This window comes from Ovis canadensis, chromosome 9, assembly GCF_042477335.2.
Source record: "Ovis canadensis isolate MfBH-ARS-UI-01 breed Bighorn chromosome 9, ARS-UI_OviCan_v2, whole genome shotgun sequence".
Lineage (NCBI taxonomy): Eukaryota > Metazoa > Chordata > Mammalia > Artiodactyla > Bovidae > Ovis > Ovis canadensis.
In genome coordinates this window covers 16,950,668-16,976,224 of record NC_091253.1, presented here as the reverse complement: position 1 = coordinate 16,976,224, position 25,557 = coordinate 16,950,668, and positions in this window count along the sequence as shown.

Below are 25,557 nucleotides of genomic sequence, written 5' to 3'. Positions count from 1 at the left end.
AAATCAGAAGAATGTCTTTTACCCCTTTTTACCTCTGTTGAATATGTTATTCTGCACTAAATAATAAAAAGAGGGGAAAGGATTTTAAAAAGTATTATGCAACTTATATTGTCTACAATAAGAATATCAAGCATAAATTGTATAAATTAACCATTTTGTGCTCTGTTTGGGGAAATATTGCCATTTTTTGGCAATACTGACTCAAACAGGCACTTAATAGTCACCATTCTATTCTCTTGTTAAAACATTGGCAAGAACAAAAATTGCTGTGTTCACATACTCTATTTGTTTTCTTTATGCCAGAGTAAACTTAGACTTCTTTCTCAATTTTTTGCCATGAAAATGAGTAATATTTACCTCAAGTAGTTTTTGAAATTGTTTTCAATTATATCAATAAGCTTGTTTCTCCAGACAGCTGAGAATTTGACTTTTTGGAGGCTTCTATTTGAAACGAATTGGCTTAACAATGCCTGAGCTGAAAGATAATACAACAACCAGATTTTTTTTTTTTCAAGTTAATGCAGGAAAAAAAAAAAATGATTGCTTCATCAGTGGCAGACAGTAAACTGGACAATAGACAAAATACCTTTATTCTACCATACTAACTCAAAGGATATTTACTGAATAAAATAGGGCCAAGCTCAGGTAGGCAGGTAATAGCAATACAAGGGTTCTTGACATAGTAGCTAAACTCCAGTGAAAATACTGACATTCTCTTCAGCATGTATAGAATTCTTTATTCATGTCTCATGGGGAAGACCTATTGATTTATACGGTTGAGTTCAGATACAACTAAACAAAAAGTTTTGAACATACCTTATGTTAACAGATACTATAATTGTAATGTAAGCAATAAAATGTATTCCATTATGCCCTAATGATGTTACTGAAATAGCTTTTGTAAATTGTGTTATTAAAGGTAACGCATAGTCTTATTTTCTTATGGTGTCAGATCCCCTCAGCATATGATGTGTTTACCACTTTATGTAACATGAAACATACTTTAGCTTTCACACAACACTGCCTCCCTTTACATTTCTCTTTGCCCCCTCACAACCTAAGTTAGTGGCTTCCCTTATTCTACCTAATATCTTGGAGAGCATCATGTGGTTGTGTGTTAAAAGTTCACAAGTTGACAGCCTAGAGTTGCACCCCTTAACACAAGGCAAGGAATGAGCTAGGGTGGAGAGGGAGAATGAAGAAATCAACAACACCATCTAGAAGAGGCCACAGACTTCTTAAACACATCCCCATAAAGACTCTAAGCTAAGCCAAAGGATTTCATGGACTTCTGCTTAGGATCTTTCTCTCATGTATGGGTTATTGAGAGGTGGCCAAGGAACAGCTGTTTGGGATAAAAGGTGATGAACAGGCCTCATCGTTGCAGCCACAGGTGAGAATCAACACCCACACACAAGAGAGCACTCTCTGGTATGAGAAGGAAGCAGGAGTGGGATGACAGAAGGATGACAGAAGAAGAGGAAGGACAGGTCTCGGATTTTCCCCATCAGGATCCTTACCCCTCCGGAATGCAAAAGAAACTGGCAAAAATGGATGTTTCTGAGGCGGTAAATCTATTCACACACATAAAATGTTAAATGGACAAATAAAGACACAGATGATTTCAGTAGCAAGTTATACCAAAATTTCAAATAAAACATAATTTGTGTTTTATTATTTTTCCATAAATAATAAAGAACAAATCACTTATTACTTGTTGATTGACTTATTTAACCAAGTATTCTATTAGGCTTATTTTACCTTGATTAAAATAAATCATTGAAAATGGAGAAAAAATGTTATAGGCTATTTTCCTTTGTGACAAAAGCTGAAAGCTAATACAAGTAATCTGAAACAGCCCTATTTTAAAAAATTTATTTATTTTGCTGGGCTGGAAGACTCACAAGCCAGAATCAAAATTTTCAGGAGAAATATCAGCAGTCTTCGACATGCTGATTATAATACCCTAATGGCAGAAAGTGAAGAGGAACTAAAGAGCCTCTTGAAGAAGATGAAAGAGGAAAGTGAAAAAGCTGGTTTAAAATGCAACATTCAAAACACTAAGATCATGGCATTCTGTCTCATCACTTCTTGGCAAAGAGATGTGGAAAAAGTGGAAATAGTGACATTTTATTTTGGGGGGGCTTAAAAATCACTGTGGACAGTGACTGAAGGCAAGAAATCAAAGACACTTCCTCTTTGATAGGAAAGCTATGAGAAACCTAGACAGCATATTAAAAAACAAAGATATCACTTTGACAACAATGGTCCATCTAGTCAAAGCTATGGTTTTTCCCAGTAGTCATATACCGATGTGAGAGTTGAACTATAAAGAAGGCTGAGCATGGAAGAATTCATGCTTTCGAACTCTTGTGCTGGAGAAGACTCTTGAGAGTCCCTTGGACTGCAGGGAGGTCAAAGCAGTCAATCCTAAAGGAAATCAACCCTGAATATTCATTGGAAGGGCTCATGCTGAAGCTCCAATACTTTGGCCACCTGATACGAGGAGCCAACTCATTGGAAAAGACTGTGATGCTGAACAAGATGGAAGACAAGAAGAGAAAGGGGCGACAGAGGACAAAATGGTTGGATGTCATCATCAACTCAATTGATGTGAGTTTAAGCAAACTGGGAGATACTGAAGGACAGGGGAGCCTGGGGTACTGAAATCCATGGGGTCACAAAGACTTGGAAGTGATTTAGTGACTGAACAACAAAAAAATTTTAGTTGAAGGATAATTGCTTTACAATATTGTGTTGCTTTCTGTGATACATGAACATGAATCAGTCAGAGGTATACATATGTCCCCACCCTTTTGAACCTCCCTTCCATCTCCCACCACATCTCACCCCTCTAGGTTGTCACAGAGCCTCAGTTTGACTTCTCTGTCTTCCAGCCAATTCCCATTGGCTATTTTTTTTTAAACATATGATAGTATATATGTTTCCATGTTACTCTTTCCATTCATCCCACCCTCTTCTTCCTCCCACCTGTGTCCATCAGCTTATTCTCAGTGTCCATCTTTCTCAATCCCATATATATGTGTTAACGTATGATTTTTTTTCTCTTTCTGGCTTGCATCACTGTGTACAATAGGCTCTAGGTTCATCTACCTCATGAGCACTGATTCAAATGTGTTCCTTTTGGTGGCTAAATAATATTCCATTGTGTATGTGTATGGCTGCTTCTTTATCCATTCATCTGTTGATGGGTATCTAAGTTTCTTCCATGTCCTACTTATTGTAAATAGTGCTTCAAACTCTATTTTTTAAAAATACCACAGCCTGATCAAATAGGCAGATTTAAACTTTTAATAACTGCTGTGTGCATGCAAATTGTAATAATTGTTACTAGTTGCCAATCTAGTGAAAGAGTAAAGAAGAGAGAATCCACAAATAGTAGGAAGATAAGAAAATAAGAAAATGCAGAGGTTTTGTTTACTTTAGAGCAGAGTCAATAAAGGGATGTGGAAATCCATGAAGAATTATATAATGCTAAATATAAAGGCATTATATATATATATATATAATATATATATATAGCTGAAATGTAACATATATAATTTTGAGAAAACTGCTATTACTACTGCTCAGCTGGAATTCCATCACTTCCACAAACTTTGTTCATAGTAATGCTTCCTGAGGCTCACTAAAGGATGTCTGGTTCTAGTTGAGTGACCACACCATAGGGTTTAACTGAGTCATTAAGAACTTCTTTGTACAGTTCTTCTGTGTATTCTTGCCACCTTTTCTTAATCTCTTCTGCTTCTATTAGCTCCTTGATGTTTTTGTTCTTTATTGTACCTGTCTCTACATGAAATGTTCCCTTGATAGCTCCAATTTTCTTAAAGAGATCTCTAGTCTTTCCCATTCTATTGTATTCCTATATTTCTTTGCATTGTTCCCTTAAGAAGACTTTCTTATATCTCACTGCTGGTTTCTGGAAATCTGCATTCAGTTAGTTATACCTTTCCCTTTATCCTTTTCCTTTCACGTCTCTTCTTTTCTCGGCTATTTGTAAGACCTCTCAGACAACCACTTTGCCTTCTTTCATTTATTTTTCTTGGGGATGTGGTACCACCTCCTGTACGATGTTATGAACTTCCGTCCATAGTTCTTCAGGAACTCGGCCTACTAAATCTAGTCCCTTGAATTTAATTTATTAATCACTTCCACTATATAGTCAAAAGGGATTTGAATTAGGTCCTACTGAATGACCAAGTGCTTTTCCCTACTTTCTTCAATGTAAGCCTGAATTTTGCAATAAGGAGCTGATGATCTGAGTTACAGTCAGCTTCAGGTCCTATTTTTTATTTTATTTTATTTTTTTTACTGTATAGAGCTTCTATATCTTCAGCTGCAAAGAATATAATCAACCTGATTTTGGTACTGACCATCTGGTGGTGATCATCTGAGTTACTTCAAATCTTAAAAGATGATGCCATTAAAACGCTGCACTCATTATGGCAGGAAATTTGGAAAACTCGCCAGTGGCCATAGAACTGGAAAAGGTCCATTTTCATTCCCATCCTAAAGAAAGGCAATGCCAAGGGATGATCACATGACCATACAATTGCACTCATTTCACCTGCCACCAAGATTATGCACATAATCTTTCAAGCTAGGTTTTAGCAGTACTTGAACCAAGAACTTCCAGATATACAAACTGGTTTTAGAAATGGCAGAGGAACCAGAAATCAACTTACCAACATATGCTGGATCATAGAAAAAGCAAAGGAATTCCAGGAAAACGTCTACTTCTGGTTCATTTACCATGCTAAAGCGTTTCACTGTGTGGATCACAACAAACTGTGGAATAGTCTTAAAGAGATGGGAATACCAGGTCACATTACCTGTCTCTTGAGAAACCTGTATGCAGGACAAGACATACAAAGCTGTATGCAACAGTTAGAACTGGACATGGAACAATGGACTGATTCAACATTAATAAAGGAGTACATTAAGGCTGTATATTGTCACCCTGCTTATTTAACTTATTTGCAGAATACATCATCCCAGAATGCAAATGCCAGCCTGGATAGATCACAAGCTGAAATCAAGATTGTCAGGAGAAATATCAGCAACCTCAGATATGCAGATGATACCACTTTAATGGCAGAAAGTGGAAAGAAACTAAAGAGCTTTTTGATGAAGATGAAAGAGGAGAATGAAAAAGCTGGCTTAAAGCTCACATTTGAAAAAGTAAGATTATGACATCTGGTCCTATCAGTGCATGGCAAATAGATGAGGAAAATGTGGAAACAGTACCAGATTTCATTTTATTGGGCTCCAAAATGAATGTGTGGCTGCAGCCATGGTATTAAAACTTGCTTGCTCCTTGAAAGATTATCTATGACAAACCTAGACAGTTTATTAAACAGCAGAGGTATCACTTTGATGACAATGGTCTGTATAGTCAATACTATGGTTTTTCCAGTAGTCAGATTTGGATGTGAGATTTGGACCATAAAATGACTGAGCACCAAATAACTGATGTTTTCAAACTGTGGAGTTTGAGAAGACTCTTGAAAGTTCCTTGGGCAGCAAGGACATCAAACCAGTCAATCCTCAATGAAATCAATTCTGAATATACATTAGAGGTTTGAATATTCATCAGAGGCTTTTGTTCACCTGATTTGAAGAGCCAACTAATTGGAAAAGACCCTGATGTTGGAAAGATTGATGGCAAGAGGATAAGGGGATGACAAAAGATGAGATGGTTGGGTGGCATCACTGACTCAATGGACATAAGTTTGAGCAAACTCAGGGAGATAGTGAAGGACAGGGAAGCCTGGAGTGCTGTGTCCAAGGGGTCACAAAGAGTTGTACACAAATTAGCAACTGAACAACAAAAGCAACATTAATACTGCCACTGCCGTTACTACAACTACTATGCACACCAAGTCAACTTCTATAATTTTTGCATTAAAACTTTATTAAGAAATAAATGAAATAAAGAAATGAGACAGGAAAAATGGAGGGAGGAAGGAAAGAACTGAGAGAGGGGGAAAATAAACAAAAATGACGTAGATTGGAAAGAAAGACAAAGTAAAAATGAGAGTCGATGGTCAACATTTAGAATGAATTAATCAAATAGCAAGATTGTTGATATATATTTGTGTTCAGTGGTCAATAGAATCTTTATACAACAGGAACAATACACTTGAAAACAAAATTTTAAATTATTTTATTCTCATGCCATCAAAGTAGCAGAAATTAAGTCCAATATAAGAAAGATATTATTGTTATGAAAAAATATAAATCTTGAACAAAATTAGTGACACAAATAAAAAACAAAGTAAACATTACGATATATTTGAAAATATCTCGATTTACACATGAATTCAATGACATTACAACCAAAATTCCTCACCTCAATAATCAATAATTTGAAAAATTAATCCTCTATTTACAAGAAAGTATAAGAGTGAAGGTGAGTCAAGATAATTCTGAAACAATAATAGGAGGGACTTAATCTACAAGATACTAAGCGTTCAGTTAGAGTACAGTCAGTTAAAACATTATCAGCTAAAACAAACCATCATGAAACTCCAAAGAGGAATGTATATCCAACTCATGAGTGTTGGGGGATCTTGGTGTGTCACATTATTGAGGGCTTTCTGATTGCACATTCATGCAGGAGTGACACTTGCTTCTCTGTTCTGTGTATTTGATAGCTTGATAGAGAGGCTTGAAGGAAGTCAGGTTCAACCCCTTTTGCAAGATTTTGAGTGGTTGTATGCTCATTTACAGGCAACATTGATAATAACTGGTTTTATTATTTTGGGAGAACAGCAAAAGACACTGAATGTATGTCTATTCATTGTGAAGAAGAGAGGCAAAGTGATAATATTTTAACTTTATCTTTTTGCTTTCATTTATTGATTGGGATATTTTATGGCTTGCTTCTTTATATCTATACTTCTATAAACTTTAGTAAATATAGGAAAGGTAGGATAAATGTTTAATTCTATTCTTTGATTTTCCAAACTCCATTGGATGAATTAGCTCCAGCTCATTATTCAAAATAATCAATTAATAATTAAGAGCACATAGATTTAGATAGTTATTTTGACTTTAATCTTTATTACTGCAATTTTTATCCATTTTGAAGCTTACAATGTCACATCGTTGACAAGTGGGAATCCCTTCAAATTATCTCTTGCTTCCTTTTCTCAAGACCCTTGTTGACTTAATAGCTTTATTATTCTATGTAATATGTCAAGATGTTTCAGGCTTATCTTGAACATTTCTGCAACAGATATTAATCAACAATTTTTCCAAGAAGATTTAATAATATATTTTCATAGAAAATGAAATTGTAGAACCACAATTTGGGCTCTATGAATGTTCATTGTCCTGTTGTGCATAGTTCTAAAAATTTTCAGTAGGTGAATCTAAGACTCTGTGTGTGTGTTACCTGCTCAGTCATGTCCAACTCTTGGCTATCCCATGAGCTGTAGCCCACCAGCCTCCTCTGTCCATGGAATTCTCCAGAGAAGAATACTGGAATGAGTTGCCATTTCCTTCTCCAGGGGGTTTTCTGGAGCCAGGGATTGAATTCATGTCTCCTGTATTGCAGTCAGATTCTTTACTGATTGAACCACCAGGGAAGCCCAATATAATTATATTATAACATATAAAATGTGTGTGTGTGTGTGTGTGTGTGTATTTTTCAATGAGTTTCAGGTTGATAGTCAAATACAGGAACATGCAGGTTTTACTTAACTATTTCTATAATATATCTCTATCTCTTTCCACAAAGATTTCCACAGAAAATCTCCTAGAATTTCCAGTGGTAGAATATATTACAAAAAAGAGAATATATTGATTACTCACTTGCTTAATCAGAATTTTTAACACCATATTTTGGAATAAAAATAAAATACTAATACCACCACCACCACTTAAAAAGATAGTAATTTTTTTATTGCTTGGGCTGCATTTACTCTAACTGCTTAATTTTTATGTATCTATGTACGGATTGTAATAAAGACTTTATATTTTGGATCATATATTTTTCTCAATTTCATAATATTATCTCCTTTTTTAATGTGGCATTTCATTTACATATTCCATTTAATTCTCAACTCTAGTTTTTATGCTGATGTCTCTCTACTAATTTTGCTCATCTGAAGTTTTGTGTTTAGCAGATTTTTAGAACAATCTTATGGAAACAATATTGCTTGATAATACTTAGGAATTATGCTGGATAACAGCTTATACTGTTAATAATTGAATGTTGATTTCAATTAAATTGTTGCATAGAAGATATACATAGACAAAATGAGGCAACTTTCATTGAACAGTATCTATATTTTTCACATGTTTTAGGGATTTACACTGTTTATTCTATATTCTATTTAGAAATTATTAAATGCTTTTGAAATAAGCTAGGCAACTTTCAATATCTACTACTTGGTTAAATTATATTAAGCATTGCATCAAGAAATGATGTAAATAGGGTAACCTTTCTGGACCTGAGAAATCAAAAATACCATGGCCACAGACATTTGCACATGATTTCTCGTATGATCTACTCCTCTCCATTGTTCTCTTCCATTCCTTCTTCACTATTCCCATCGCCATTCCTATGTTCTTCTGCCCACTCTACCAGCACACATATCACTATCTTGCATTCCCACATGGAACTTTGTGAAAGATAATGTGTTAGGGGGCAACTCACTGTAAGTGCATCCATATTTTCACCCACGACTACAATAGGCATTTTTCAGGGAAATACTAGAAGAAAGCCAGGGAAGCACAGAGCCTTGAATCTGTTGCTGCTCAGTTACCTAAAGCTTCATGACAGCTTCACATCCTATTTCCAACTTAAGAGAACATCATAGGAACGTTATACAAACACCTTACCAGATTTCTAAAGTTCAGTGTTTAGATAGCTAATTAACAAAATCAAAGTAATTCGAGTTCACATATTCAAAACAAGTTGCAAAACACATCCTAGAAGACAGAATTGACTATGAGAACCTGAAATTTTCATTTCCTAACTTTCAAAGGCTAAAATTATCAAGATTAATGTTGCACTAAAAATGATTTTGCATTTATACATGGTAGAATACCAAATTGTATAACCTGTTAACAGAGAAATAAGTGTGCCTTTCTAAACATATCCTTAGATCACTGAAGTCATTAAAATGTGTTGAGTAAGTACTAAAGCTAAAGTCTTCCTTGGTCTCATTTATGACCTTGTTGGATTTTTTTATGTACCATTTATGTGCATTTTAAACATTTCAACTGCATTCTAAAAAAAGTAATTATTGTAAACATTTTCACCCCAGATTGTCACTTCTCTACAACTATCACTACCACAACTTAATACAAAGGCATTTTCATAGCATTTTGATCTCACATACTTCATAGTGTAACTTCTATGAGTTGATAAACTTTATGCCTTATAATGGGAAACTTTGTGATAAAAGACATTAGGGTGTCATCCTAAAAACGCATCGTAATTATCTTCCCTATTACTCATAAAATCAGAGAAAATTCAAATAACAGTTTTCTTCAGGCAGTGAACATAAGGGAAAAGAGCTCAAATTCACTATGAAATAGTCAAGGGTCACTCAGTAGCACTGATCTAGTCTATTGCTTCCGTTGTTTCAAAGATAAGATGAGATGATAAAGATTTGTCTGGGGTAAAGTAAAACTCCAAATATGATAAGCTTTGTACTACTGCCATTCTTAACTTTTCATTATATCCATGTGAAGAGGTGAAAGTTAATTTGCATTGATTTAAATAAATTACCACTCGACTATAACTTATTTTCTAAATATCCTATTCTCTCATGGAAACATGTTTATATGGACTTTTTCTTGATATTCATTCCTCAAACATGTGACCATCAATATTAACTATCCTATCTGGGTACATTTATACATACTGACCTCAACTCATTGATATTTGCATTCTAATTAAATTCATAGCATTTCTATATTAACAAATTCAGGCAGAACATATGACTATTTCCATTAAATCCTGGCTGGAGATTGTGAAAGAGAAGCATCACTTATCTAAAGGATATCCCATTCATACATTTGCTGTAAATACATATTTTAATGCAGAAAATTAAAATTATCCTTCTAGGAACACACCAAATAAATTAAAGATATAAAAAATCATTGATATATCACATTTTTTTTTCTTTATTTTCCTTATCTTACAGCCTGGGGATTCTCAAGAAAAAAAAAGAAGTTTACAAAACAAAACTTTATTTCCCTGAATATAAGGATATGCTGCACATTCATTGCTGGAATAAGCATTATTTTCTATATCTCTGATCTCATTTTACTTGGGCTTAAAATTTCAGCCATATCACTGGACAGATTTCTGAGTACAAACATATATTCATGTTCAAAGACCTTTTATGGCCTGGGTGGGGGGAGGGGAATATGCTTTTAACTTGTTCCACATTCTACCTTTTACCCTCAGTACTCTTGCTTTTTCATAATCCATAATAAAAAGCCTGAGTGCCCACGGAATGCACTGTTTATAAATAAAGTAATATAAAGACCCGATTATAAAGTGTAAAGTTATGACCAACCTAGACATCATATTAAAAAGCAGAGACATTATTTTGCCAATAAAGATCTGTCTAGGTTCTTGCCTGGTGAATCCAGGGATGGGGGAGCCTGGTGGGCTGCCATCTATGGGGTCACACAGAGTCGGACATGATTAAGTGACTTAGCAGAAGCAACAGCAGCAGCAGCCAAGGCTATGGTTTTTCCAGCAGTCATGTATGGCTGTGAGCGTTGGACTATATAGAAAGCTGAGCACCGAAGAATTAATGATTTTGAACTGTAGTGTTGGAGTTGGACTTCAAGGAGATCCAACATCCATCTTAAAGGATATCAGTACTGAATATCCATTGAAAGGACTGATGCTGAAGCTGAAACTTCAATACTCTGGCCATTTGATGAGAAGAACTGACCATTTGAAAAGACCCTGATGCTGAGAAAAATTGAAAGCGGGAAAAGGGGATGACAGAAGATGAGATGGTTGGATGACGTCTTTGACTAGATGGACATGAATTTGAGCAAACACTGGTAGCTGGTGATGGACAGGGAGGCCTGGCATGCTGCAGTCCATGGGGTCACAAAAAGTCAAACAAGACTGAGCAACTGAACTGAACTGACTGATGAAGGGAAATGACTCTGTTTCTGATCTGTCACCAGTGCCTCTCCTGAAGGATGACAATTTTAGTCATTTCTCCTCTTTTCTAACCTTGAAAACTTCAAATATTATACATTTTTCTGGATTAATGAACTGTGGACACTGCCAATTGAGTCTCCTTTGCCAAAACATCATGAGTTTACTTTTTTTTTTACATAATACTTGTTTTTCAGTACTTTTCACAAATTTTTATAGTTGCATTCTTTTCATTTCTTTCTTCAGTTAGCTTTGGAACTTTAAATATATGTAATCTCTATCATTGTTTCTTCTTTTTCACAGTATTTCTAAATGTTCTCTGTGTACAACAGAGCTCATATACTGCTACCCTTCCTCCATGTTTCCTGAGTCAAGTTTCAAGTTGCAACTTTTAACATAGAACACTTCTTTAATGATGTGTAGGACTTGCTAAAGATCAGAGGAGAAAAAGAACTGAGAGAACAACAGTCACAAACATTTTGACATTCATGGTCTATTCTCTCACCACCCTCCAAACCTGTAATCAATGAAAGAAAGCAGAGCAAAGAGAAATAAGCAAGCAGAGAACTAGAAAAAGAAAAACAAGGCAAAGAGAAAATAATAATTTAAAAAGTGCAGAGACTGAAAAAAAAAAAAAGAAAGAAAAGAAAAGAAGGAAGAGAGAGAGAGAGAAATAAACATATGGGGAGAGTGCAAATATCAGGCCAAAACAGGAAAGCAAGATGTCCAGAAAATCTGATAACCGTCTTCTAAAGCATGTGAGAATCTCACTCTTTGTAAATAGGTGCTTGAACTTTAAAATAAAAACATCTAACTAGAATATATGGTTATTATATTTCAAACTTGATTAAAGAAATGTTCTGATTCTACTCTGAATTAATTAGAAGAGAATGGTGAACTAAATTTAAATAAAGCAGTGAAAATGCCATGTACTACATATGAAATTGACTCAACAACACTTACCCAATAATAAATGCCTGACAAAAGAAATTTCTTGGGTGGAATTATCATTTAATATAGTTTACATAATGTTTTTATATATGAATATTGGCATATGATTTTTTACTACAAGAAATATAAATAAACAAAAGAGTATAACACATGGTAAACAGAAAAAATATGAAACAGAAGCAGAACCAGAGATTGCCCAAATGCTAGCATTGTTAGGCTTGTGTATGCTGAAGTATCTGATGGAAAAGGCCAAAGAATATGTGTTCAATATTTTAAACAGAGAAATGGAAAAATTTTTTAAAGCGTTAATTGAAAATGTCATACCTAAAAATAAAAAGAAAAACAGAGGTAAAGTCGTCTAATAATTGCCACTACAAAGATAAGAACTAATTTGAAGAATGCATAAGAGAAATTATCCCAACTTGATTTAAAATATAAACACATGGTGATCTGCAGGACAATATCAAGTAATATAACATGTGTTTTAATATGTTGAATTCCCAGAAGGAAAAGAAAAAAAGAAAAAATAAACAAATAATGCTTAAAAAATTTTCAAAATGAAATAAATAGATCACCAGAAACAAGAACCTCATCAAACCCTTATAATGAAAAAAAGGAAAAATATACATATACTCAGACACATGAGAAAATTGCTGAAAAACAAGGTTAAAGAACAAATCTTAAAAAGCCACCATGGAAGAAAGAAAGTGAAAGTGAAATCATGTCTGGACTCCTTGCGACCCCATGGACTGTAGCCTACCAGGCTCTTACATCCATGGGATTTTCCAGGCAAGAATACTGAAGTAGGTTACCATTTCCTTTTCCAGGAGATCTTCCCGACCCAGGGATTGAACCTGGGTCTCCTGCATTGTAGGCAGATGCTTTACCATCTGTGCCACCAGGGAGTTCTAATCAAAATCAAAGGCATTTTCAGATAAACAAAAGGTGTGATATTTTTTGTCTATCTTAAACTCCAATCTTTTAATCAAACTTAAACTTCAACTTACGTTTTTTGTTTTTGTTTTTGTTTTTGTTTTTGTTTTTTTTTTTATCAAAGTATATTATCAACCAAAACAGAAAAAAAACAAAAGAAAGCATATAATAATAAAACTTCATCTTCAGGGATGAATGAAGAAACCATACATTTAAAAAAACATTTAAAAACCAAACATTTAAAAAGAAATTAATTTAAACCTACTAAAACTTTCGTGGAAAAATTGTTGATTCTTTAAAGAAAACTAAATATACTCTGAAAATTATATCCAGATATAAATTACATGGTTTTAAAACAAAAGTCAGAGAGGGTAAGGAAAGCATGTTGTAGAGATCCTACATCACTGATGTAGTAGTAAGCAGGCTTTTCAACACAGAGTGTAATAAGACAAAGGTGAACATTATAATTCCTTTAAAAATTCACAAAAATAATGTTGAGGCATAATAAATCATCTAAGAGGAAATAAAGCTGATTATATGAGTATATGATTCACTGAAAAGTGGGCACAAAAGAAAGTGTAAATCAACCAAAGAGAAAAGTGCCACTAACTTTAGTTTTCACCTAAAACATGACAATAATTGTATTAAAAAACGACGTGCAGATTTTTCAGGCTAGATAAAAAAAGAAAAATTTAACTATTTTTTATTTATAAGACAAACATTGTATATTAAAAACATACCTATGTATTTAAAAAATGTTTAAAAAACGTAACACATGAAGTATATACATAAGAAAACATTTTATATGCATATCAGACAAATTAGACATCACAAAAAGAGTAATACCAAAAATAAAAAGGACATTTCCTAATTATATAATATTTTATCAAGAAGTTACAATTAAAGAAGTTATAAAATGGAAATTTATGGCAAAACCAATACAATATTGTAAGGTAATTAACCTCTAATTAAAATAAATAAATTTATATTTTTTTTAAATGGAAATTTATTCTATCTTTAGGTTATATTAGAACAAGTAAAGGTGTAAAGGCCATGACATTTTTCTGTATGAAAATGTTAGAAAACCGAAAAGAAATTTAAAACCAAAATAAGATGACAGAAAATTTAAAAATAAAAACTAGGAAGAACTGTAAAGATGGCGGAGGAATAGGATGGGAAGACCACTTTCTCCCTCACAAATTCCTCAAAAGAGCATTTCAACACTGAGCAAACTCCACAAAACAACTTCTGTAGGCTGGCAGAGGACATCAGGAAACCAGAAAAGCAGACCACTGTCTTCAAAAACAGGTAGGAAAAAATATAAAAGATGAAAAGGAGACAAAGGAGGTGGGGAGGGAGCTCCATCCCAGGAAGGGAAGCCCGCCCCAGGAAGGGAATTTTAAGAAGAGAGGTTTCCAAACACCAGGAAACACTCTCCCTGCCAAGTCTGTGGCGAGCCTTGGAAACACAGAGAGCAACATGACAGGAAGGAAAAATTAATAAATAATTAAAACAAACAGATTAAAAGCCCAACAGTAATTCCCCCAGAGGAAAAGCAGCACAGACACCTGCATCCGCCACAAGCTAGTGGGGGCAGGGCAGGGAAGCGTCGGAGGCACGGGCTGCAGCGCTTTGTAAGAATCGGGCAGGAACGCCCCACGTGCAACCAGAACGACCTAACTTGGGCTAGCAAACCAGACTGTGGGATAACTACCACGCGAAAAGCTCGAACATAAGACACCACCAGGACCGAGCACAGAACAAAGGACGGAACTGAATAAGCGGGCTGCAGACCACCCCCCACTGGGGACAGGCAGCCAGAGCCGTAAGGACTGGAAAGGGGCAATTGCAGACCCAGAGAGACTTTACTTACCTAACTGCAAGCAGGCTTCTTTGTTAAGACTTCTGGGGGTGCTGGACAGTCACCATCTGCCTCACGGGGGGCTCCAGCTGTCCACCCAGAAAGCTGAGCAGCAGTGGCAGAAAAGGTGACAAGTCCCGGCGATCGTGCTTGCCAAACTCCTGAGCTACTCGGACCTGGGAAGGGCACAAAGCGCAGTCCCAGCCGAATCTGTGCCTCTGAGGGCTGCCTGAGCACCGAACCTGAGTGGCTTGGACTGGGGAAGTGCACGCAGCCTAGGGCTGGCCCCAGACGGTTCCTGGCTGAGCATCGCAGAGCCGGAGTGTTTGTGCACCGCCAGAAGGGACAGGTCAAGCAGGGCTGAGACACTGTGTGCACACGACAGAGCTATTTGTTTACAGCATCCCCCCTCCCCACAGCGCAACTGAACTAGTGAGCCTAAAAAACTAGCAAACAGAAGTTAAACAGAGGGAACCACCTTGGAAGTGATCCCACACGGCCCACAACATCAGAGAAGGGCTAGATATATTTTTAATATTTTTAAAGTCATTCCTTTTTTTTTCTTTTTTTAATTGTTAAGTCTTCTATTTCTCCTCTAATTTTTATTTCTATAACCTACTATTACTATTTTTTAAAAAAAGACTTTTTTCTTTTTTTTTTTTTTTAGGGCAAACACCATATATAGTCTTTGGATGGTTGTTGGTGTTTTTTTTTTTTTTTTAATAATTCTTGTTTGTTTGTTTGTTTGTTTTCTCTCTTTTTTTTTCTTCCTTTTTCCTTCTGCTTCTTTTCTTTAATATTGTATTTTTGAAAATCCAACCTCTACTCTCGATTTTTAATCTTTGCTCTTAGGTTTTTGGTATCTATTTTGTGCATTTAAAAACCCAAACTTCACTACCCAAGCTTACCTGAGAGCGAGATTACTGGCTTGACCACTCTCTCCTCCTTTGGACTCTCCTTTTTCTCCACCAGGTGGCCTCTCTTTTCTCGCCCATCTCTTCTCTATCCAACTCAGTGAATCTTTGTGTGTTCCAGACGGTGGAGAACACCTAAGGACCTGGTTACTGGCAGGATTTGTCTCTCTCCTTCTCATTCCTCTCTCTTATCTTCCTGGCCACCTCTGTCTACTTCCTCCCTCTCCTCTTCCCCGTATAACTCCATAAATACCTCTGAGCGGTCCAGACTATAGAGCTCACATAAGGAAGTGACTACTGGCTAGCTTGCTCTCTCCTCTTTTGATCTCACTGCATCTCATTCCAATTACCTCTAACTACCCCCTCCATCTTCTCTTCTCCTTGTAACTCAGTGAACCTCTCTGAGTGTCCCTCAATGTGGAGAAACTTTTCATCTTTAACCTAGATGTTTTATCATCGGTGCTGTATAGATGGAGAAGTCTAGAGGCTACTGTAAAAATAAAACTGAAAACCAGAAGCAGGAGGCTTAAATGAAAAGCCTAAAAACATTGGAGAACTCTTGAATTCAGGGAACATTAAGCAATAGGAGCTCATCAAATGCCTTCATACCTACACCAAAACCAAGCTCCACCCAAGGGCCAACAAGTTCCAAAACAAGACATACCACACAAATTCTCCAGCAACACAGGAACACTCCCCTGAGCTTCAATATACAGGCAGCTTAAAATTATTCCAAAACCTTTGATGTCTCATAACCCATTACTGGTCACTCCACTGCACTCTAGAGAGAAGAAACCCAGCTCCACCCACCAGAACTCCAACACAAGCCTCCCTGACCAGGAAACCTTGACAAGCCACTGATAGAACCCCACCCACAGTGAGGAAGCTCCATAATAAAGAGAACTCCACAAATTACCAGAATATTAAAAGGCCACCCCAAATGCAGCAATATAAACAAGATGAAGAGACAGAGGAATACTCAGCAGGTAAAGGAACAGGAGAGTTGCCCACCAAACCAAACAAAAGAGGAAGAAGTAGGGAATCTACCGGAGAAGGAATTCCGAATATTGATAGTGAAAATGATCCAAAATCTTGAAATCAAAATGGAATCACAGATAAATAGCCTAGAGACAAGGATTGAGAAGATGCAAGAAAGGTTTAACAAGGACCTAGAAGAAATAAAAAAGAGTCAAAATATAATGAATAACACAATAAATGAGATCAGAAACACTCTGGAGGCAACAAATAGTAGAATAACGGAGGCAGAAGATAGGATTAGTGAAATAGAAGATAGAATGGTAGAAATAAATGAATCAGAGAGGAAACAAGAAAAACGAATTAAAAGAAATGAGGACAATCTCAGAAACCTCCAGGACAATATGAAACACTCCAACATTCGAATTATAGGAGTCCCAGAAGAAGAAGACAGAAAGAAAGATCATGAGAAAATCCTTGAGGAGATAATAGTTGAAAACATCCCTAAAATGGGGAAGGAAATAATCACCCAAGACCAAGAAACACAGAGAGTTCCAAATAGGATAAACCCAAGGCAAAACACCCCAAGACACATATTAATCAAATTAACAAATATCAAACACAAAGAACAAATATTAAAAGCAGCAAGGGAAAAATAACAAATAACACACAAGGGAATTCCCATAAGGATAACAGCTCATCTTTCTATAGAAACTCTTCAGGCCAGGAGGGAATGGCAAGACATACTTAAAGTGATGAAAGACAATAACCTACAGCCCAGATTACTGTACCCAGCAAGGATCTCATTCAAATACGAAGGAGAAATAAAAAGCTTTACAGACAAGCAAAAGCTCAGAGAATTCAAAACCACCAAACCAGCTCTCCAACAAATTCTAAAGGATATTCTCTAGACAGGAAACACAAAAAGGGTGTATAAACCTGAACCCAAAACAATAAAGTAAATGGTAATGGGATCATACTTATCAATAATTACCTTAAACGTAAATGGGTTGAACGCCCCAACCAAAAGGCAAAGACTGGCCGAATGGATACAAAAACAAGACCCCTCTATATGCTGCTTGCAAGAGACCCACCTCAAAACAAGGGACACATACAGACTGAAAGTGAAGGGCTGGAAAAAGATATATCACGCATATAGAGACCAAAAGAAAGCAGAAGTGGCAATACTCATATCCGATAAAATAGACTTTAAAACAAAGGCTGTGAAAAGAGACAAAGAAGGCCACTACATAATGATCAAAGGATCAATCCAAGAAGAAGATATAACAATTATAAATATATATGCACCCAATATAGGAGCACCGCAATATGTAAGACAAATGCTAACAAGTATGAAAGGGGAAATCAACAATAACACAATAACAGTGGAAGACTTTAATACCCCACTCACACCTATGGACAGATCAACTAAACAGAAAATTAACAAAGAAATGCAAACTTTAAATGATACTTTAGATCAGTTAGACCTAATTGATATCTATAGGACGTTTCACCCCAAAACAATGAATTTCACCTTTTTTTCAAGTGCTTATGGAACCTTCTCCAGGATAGATCACATCCTGGGCCATAAATCTAAACTTGATAAGTTCAAAAAAATCAAAATCATTCCAAGCATCTTTTCGGACCATAATGCATTAAGATTAGATCTCAATTACAGAAGAAAAACTATTAAAAATTCCAACATATGGAGGTTGAACAACACACTTCTGAATAACCAACAAATCACAGAAGAAATCAAAAAAGAAATCAAAATATGCATAGAAACTAATGAAAATCAAATCACAACAACCCAAAACCTGTGGGACACTATAAAAGCAGTGCTAAGAGGAAAGTTCATAGCAATACAGGCATACCTCAAGAAACAAGAAAAAAGTCAAATAAATAACCTAACTCTACACCTAAAGCAACTAGAAAAGGAAGAATTGGAGAACCCGAGTTAGTAGAAGGAAAGAAATCTTAAAAATTAGGGCAGAAATAAATGCAAAAGAAACAAAAGAGACCATAGCAAAAATCAACAAAGCCAAAAGCTGGTTCTTTGAAAGGATAAATAAAATTGACAAACCATTAGCCAGACTCATCAAGAAGCAAAGAGAGAAAAATAAAATCAATAAAATTAGAAATGAAAATGGAGAGACCACAACAGATAACACAGAAATACAAAGGATCATAAGAGACTACTATCAGCAGGTGTATGCCAATAAAATGGACAACGTGGAAGAAATGGACAAACTCTTAGAAAAGTACAATTTTCCAAAACTGAACCAGGAAGAAATAGAAAATCTTAACAGACCCATCACAAGCACGGAAATTGAAACTGTAATCAGAAATCTTCCAGCAAACAAAAGCCCAGGTCCAGATGGCTTCACAGCTGAATTCTACCAAAAATTTCGAGAAGAGCTAACACCTATCCTCCTCAAACTCTTCCAGAAAATTGCGGAGGAAGGTAAACTCCCAAACTCATTCTATGAGGCCACCATCACCCTAATACCAAAACCTGACAAAGATGTCACACAAAAAAGAAAACTACAGGCCAATATCACTGATGAACATAAATGCAAAAATCCTCAACAAAATTCTAGCAATCAGAATCCAATAACACATTAAAAAGATCATACACCATGATCAAGTGGGCTTTATCCCAGGGATGCAAGGATTCTTCAATATCTGCAAATCAATCAATGTAATTCACCACATTAACAGATTGAAAAATAAAAACCATATGATTATCTCAATAGACGCAGAGAAGGCCTTTGACAAAATTCAACATCCATTTATGATAAAAAACTCTCCAGAAAGCAGGCATAGAAGGAACATACCTCAACATAATAAAAACTACATATGACAAACCCACAGCAAACATTATCCTCAAGGGTGAAAAATTGAAAGCATTTCCCCTAAAGTCAGGAACAAGACAAGGGTGCCAACTTTCACCGCTACTATTCAACATAGTTCTGGAAGTTCTGGCCACAGCAATCAGAGCAGAAAAGGAAATAAAAGGAATCTAAATTGGAAAAGAAGAAGTAAAATTTTCACTGTTTGCGGATGACATGATCCTCTACATAGAAAACCCTAAAGACTCCACCAGAAAATTACTAGAGCTAATCAATGAATACAGTAAAGCTGCAGGATATAAAATCAACACACAGAAATCCCTTACATTCCTATACACTAATAATGAGAAAGTAGAAAGAGAAATTAAGGAAACATTTCCATTCACCATTGCAATGTAAAGCATAAAATACTTAGGAATATATCTACCTCAGGAAACTAAAGACTTATATATAGAAAACTATAAAACACTGATGAAAGAAATCAAAGAGGACACTAATAGATGGAGAAATATGCCATGTTCATGGATCAGAAGAATCAATATAGTGAAAATGAGTATACTACCCAAGGCAATTTACAAATTCAATGCAATCCCTATCAAGCTACCAGCCACATTTTTCACAGAACTAGAACAAATAATTTCAAGATTTGTATGGAAACGCAAAAAACCTCGAATTGCCAAAGCAATCTTGAGAAATAAGAATGGAACTGGAGGAATCAAGTTGCCTGACTTCAGGCTCTACTACAAAGCCACAGTCATCAAAACAGTATGGTACTGGCACAAAGACAGACATATAGATCAATGGAACAAAATAGAAAGCCCAGAGATAAATCCACACACATATGGACACCTTATCGTTGACAAAGGAGGCAAGAATATACAATGGAGTAAAGACAATCTCTTTAACAAGTGGTGCTGGGAAAACTGGTTAACCACTTGTAAAAGAATGAAACTAGATCACTTTCTAACACCGCACATGAAAATAAACTCAAAATGGATTAAAGATCTAAATGTAAGACCAGAATCTATAAAACTCCTAGAGGAGAACATAGGCAAAACACTCTCCGACATAAATCACAGCAGGATCCTCTATGATCCACCTCCCAGAATTCTGGAAATAAAAGCAAAAATAAACAAATGGGATCTAATTAAAATTAAAAGCTTCTGCACAACAAAGGAAACTATAAGCAAGGTGAAAAGACAGCCTTCTGAATGGGAGAAAATAATAGCAAATGAAGCAACTGACAAACAACTAATCTCAAAACTATACAAGCAACTTAAGCAGCTCAATTCCAGAAAAATAAACGACCCAATCAAAAAATGGGCCAAAGAACTAAATAGACATTTCTCCAAAGAAGACATATGGATGGCTAACAAACACATGAAAAGATGCTCAACATCACTCATTATTAGAGAAATGCAAATCAAAACCACAATGAGGTACCACTTCATACCAGTCAGAATGGCTGTGATCCAAAAATCTGCAAGCAATAAAAGCTGGAGAGGGTGTGGAGAAAAGGGAACCCTCTTACACTGTTGGTGGGAATGCAAAGTAGTACAGCCACTATGGAGAACAGTGTGGAGATTCCTTTAAAAATTACAAATAGAACTACCTTATGACCCAGCAATGCCACTGCTGGGCATACACACAGAGGAAACCAGAACTGAAAGAGACACATGTACTCCAATGTTCATCGCAGCACTGTTTATAATAGCCAGGACATGGAAACAACCTAGATGTCCACCAGCAGATGAATGGATAAGAAAGCAGTGGTACATATACACAATGGAGTATTACTCAGCCGTTAAAAAGAATTCATTTGAATCAGTTCTGATGAGATGGATGAAACTGGAGCCGATTATACAGAGTGAAGTAAGCCAGAAAGAAAAACACCAATACAGTATACTAACACATATATATGGAATTTAGAAAGATGGCAATGACGACCCTGTATGCAAGACAGCAAAAAAGACACAGATGTGTATAACGGACTTTGGACTCAGAGGGAGAGGGAGAGGGTGGGATGATTTGGGAGAATGGCATTCTAACATGTAAACTATCATGTAAGAATCGAATCGCCAGTCTATGTCTGACTCAGGATACAGCATGCTTGGGGCTGGTGCATGGGGATGACCCAGAGAGATGTTGTGGGGAGGGAGGTGGGAGGGGGGGTCATGTTTGGGAACGCATGTAAGAATTGAAGATTTTAAAATTATTTTTTTTTATTTTAATATAAATTTATTTATTTTAATTGGAGGTTAATTACTTTACAATATTGTATTGGTTTTGCCATACATCAACATGAATCTGCCACAGGTATACACATGTTCCCTTATCTTTATTTTATTTTATTTTATTTTTTTTTTGGAGATTAACAATACATTTTATTTATTTTTTTTTGAAAATTTTTATTATTTTTTTTATTTATTTTTTTTTAAAATTTTAAAATCTTTAATTCTTACATGCATTCCCAAACATGAGCCCCCCTCCCACCTCCCTTCCCATAACAACTTTCTGGGTCATCCCCATGCACCAGCCCCAAGCATGCTGCATCCTGCGTCAGACATAGACTGGCGATTCAATTCACATGATAGTATACATGTTAGAATGTCATTCTCCCAAATCATCCCACCCTCTCCCTCTCCCTCTGAGTCCAAAAGTCCGTTATACACATCTGTGTCTCTTTCCCTGTCTTGCATACAGGGTCGTCATTGCCATCTTCCTAAATTCCATATATATGTGTTAGTATACTGTATTGGTGTTTTTCTTTCTGGCTTACTTCACTCTGTATAATCGGCTCCAGTTTCATCCATCTCATCAGAACTGATTCAAATGAATTCTTTTTAACGGCTGAGTAATACTCCATTGTGTATATGTACCACAGCTTTCTTATCCATTCATCTGCTGATGGACATCTAGGTTGTTTCCATGTCCTGGCTATTATAAACTAAAAAAATTAAAAAAAAATCTATTAAAAAAATAAATAAAAAACAAATAAATAAATAAATAAAAATAAAAACTAAACTATTTGGAGACCAACATGGCAGAGGAATAGGTGGACGTGGAGAACATCTCTCTCCATGTAGGCATCAGGAATACACCTTCAGACACAAAAGTGCATTGAAAACACCAGCTGAGAGCAGACAGGAGAGCCTGACCAGTGGAAAAGAATATTTAGAACCACACAAAACTCGATAGGAAGAAGGAATTAGGAGGAGAAACAAGAGTGCTAATCGGACTAGACATGCCCTGGACAGGTGGGGGAACTGAAGCAGTGGTCTGATCCCCACATCAGGGCAATTGTCAGAGGAGAACCATTTAAGGCTGAGAGTGAAACAGGTGATCTGTGGAAGCCTAAATAGAATGATAATCAAACAGTCCTTGCCGCAGCCATGCATAACCCCAAGAACGACGCATGTCACCTAGAAAGTGCAGCAGCTGGGAGCTGGAGTTTAAGGGTTGTGGAGCAAACCCAGGGTAAGGGATGCTGTTGACTGTGGAGAGATGGGCTGAGGGGATGTGAGGGAGGAGATTGTGGTGGGAAATGCCTGTGGAGGAAAGCCAGACAGCCATGGAAGCAAGGTGATACTGGTGAGTTATGTGTAGGGGCTGGAGCCATCACCATAGCCTCTTTCTCCAGATGCCAGCATCAGCAGCTGAAAAATAGAGAGCCTGGCCCATCAAATGCCTTATGCACTGAAATTCATAGAAGGACCCCACCCAGGGTGCCCCTTTAAGTGCCTGATGCTCTGATCTACTGAGTAGGACCCCAGGTGGGGGGCTGGGGGGGTGGGGCGCCTCTATGTGCCTGAAGTGCTAAATAACAGAGAAGGACCTCAGGCAAGGGAGTCCTCTAAGTGCCTGAATGGACAGAGATATAGTGAAAGACTGGCCGAAGAGGCCTTATTATCACCAGCTACAAGAGGAGCAAAAACAAACAAACAAACAAAAAACTCTGATAGGGCCATAACTCCTGCATCAGAGGCAGTCCGTGTCCCTGCATACTTGAAGTCACAAGGGTCCCCAGAAGCCAAGCAGCTGTGCCACCTTCACACTCAACCCTCAAAGGGGCAGAGCTGCTGCAAGCAAAAAACTCTTGTGTCTATGCACACAGGGTCACTTTGGCAGTGTCTGACTCTTTGCAACCTGTGGACTGTGGCCTTCTCTATGAGGGGGATTCTCCAGGCAAGAATACTAGAGCGTATTGGCCCATACTGGTTGGCATACCCTTCTAGAGCACTATATTTCCTGCTGCCTTAGCCACCAACTCTCCTGAGTACCTGGTGCTACCAGAACCCTTGTGACCCAAGCAGCTGCACCACCTCCAGGCCTGGAAATCACAGGGGCAACCCAAGTCCTCCATGGCAGCCTCAGGAGCAAACCCCAGCAGATGACCCACACATAGAGGTGGAAATAAAACCTCAATTGAAACCCAATGGCAATGTGGCTAAGGAAGAAGACCCAAAACCCCACCAACTGTGCAAGCTGAACATTATATCCACATAATCAACTATACAGACCCTGTGTCTATGGAATATATAAAAGGACATTGAGAGCTCCCAGGGTGGGGGTGGAGGGGTGGGGTGGGGAACGCACTAGTTCTGATAGTTGTGGACATTGGAGGCAAGATCACTGAGGAGTAGGACCAGATTAGAATCTGAGGTGCTCCCATGGAAGGCCCAGAGACAAGCGCAATGTTGGGGAGGTGAGGTGGACTGTGACTACCCTCAAGCGAAAGGACTCTGACAGCAGTGACTCAAGAAAAAAATTTATTATCCTTACGTTTTGACTTTTTCTATAGATTCTTTTGGATTTATTTTTCCTTTTTTTCCCTCCTATTTTTCCCCCTCTGTTGTAGTTGTTGAGTTTATTGGCACTAAGATATCTAATTAAGCTTTTGAGTTTTTTATTTCTATTATTTTCTCACTCACATTTTTTAATTGTGGTTATAAATCTCTGCCTCTAAGGTGGGCTTTTGCAGTTCTATGGAGGTTTTTTTTTTTTTTTCCTTTCTTTCTTCCGTTTTTATTTTCTCTTTTTTAATTTTAATTTTTAATTTGGTAAACCTATTATTATTTTTCCTGCTTGCTTTTCTTACTGTTCTTTTCCCCTTGCAGTTAATCTTTAATGTATATAAATCTTTTATACCTACCTCTGTTTAATTTTGCATATCTATTCTCTTTCTTTTTCTCTTCTTTCTTTCCTTTTCTCTCAGCATATTTGTTAGTTTTGTTTCACTGCTTTATTCTCACTTGGCACCTTGTTTTTGTTTTGTTTTCCAGTTTGTGCTTTAGTTAGTTTTGTTCTCAATTTGTGGATATAATTTTTTGTTTCCTTTGTTCACTAGGTCAATCTATTGTACTATATTTTTGTTGGGCTATTTTAATTTTGTGTATATGTATATGTGTATATTCAGTCACACTTTTTATTGGTGTTATAAACCTCTGTTCCTACGTTATTCTTTTGCAGCTCTGTGGAGCCTTCTTTTCTTTCTTTCTTTTTTTTTTAATATTTCTTCTTCGTTTTTGTTCTTTATTTTTTCCATTTCTCTTTTTTTCACTTTAAATTTTAATTTTTTTAACTTATTATATTTTTCTACACTTATTCCCTTGTTCGCTTTTCCTACTGGTATTTTCCCCTTGCAGTTAATTTTTAAGTATATAAATCTTAATCTAGCTCTATTTGACTTCATGTATCTATTCTTTCTTTCCTTTCCTCTCAGCATTTTTTTTTTAAGCTTGGTTTTCATTGCTTAATTCCGCACTTGGCACCTTGCTTTCATTTTGTTTTCCATCTTGTGCTTTAGTTAGTTTTTGTCTTAACTGGTAGATGTAATATTAGGTCTCCTTTGTTTGCCATGTAAATCTGCTGTATTTTATTTTTGTTGTACTGATTTCATTTTGT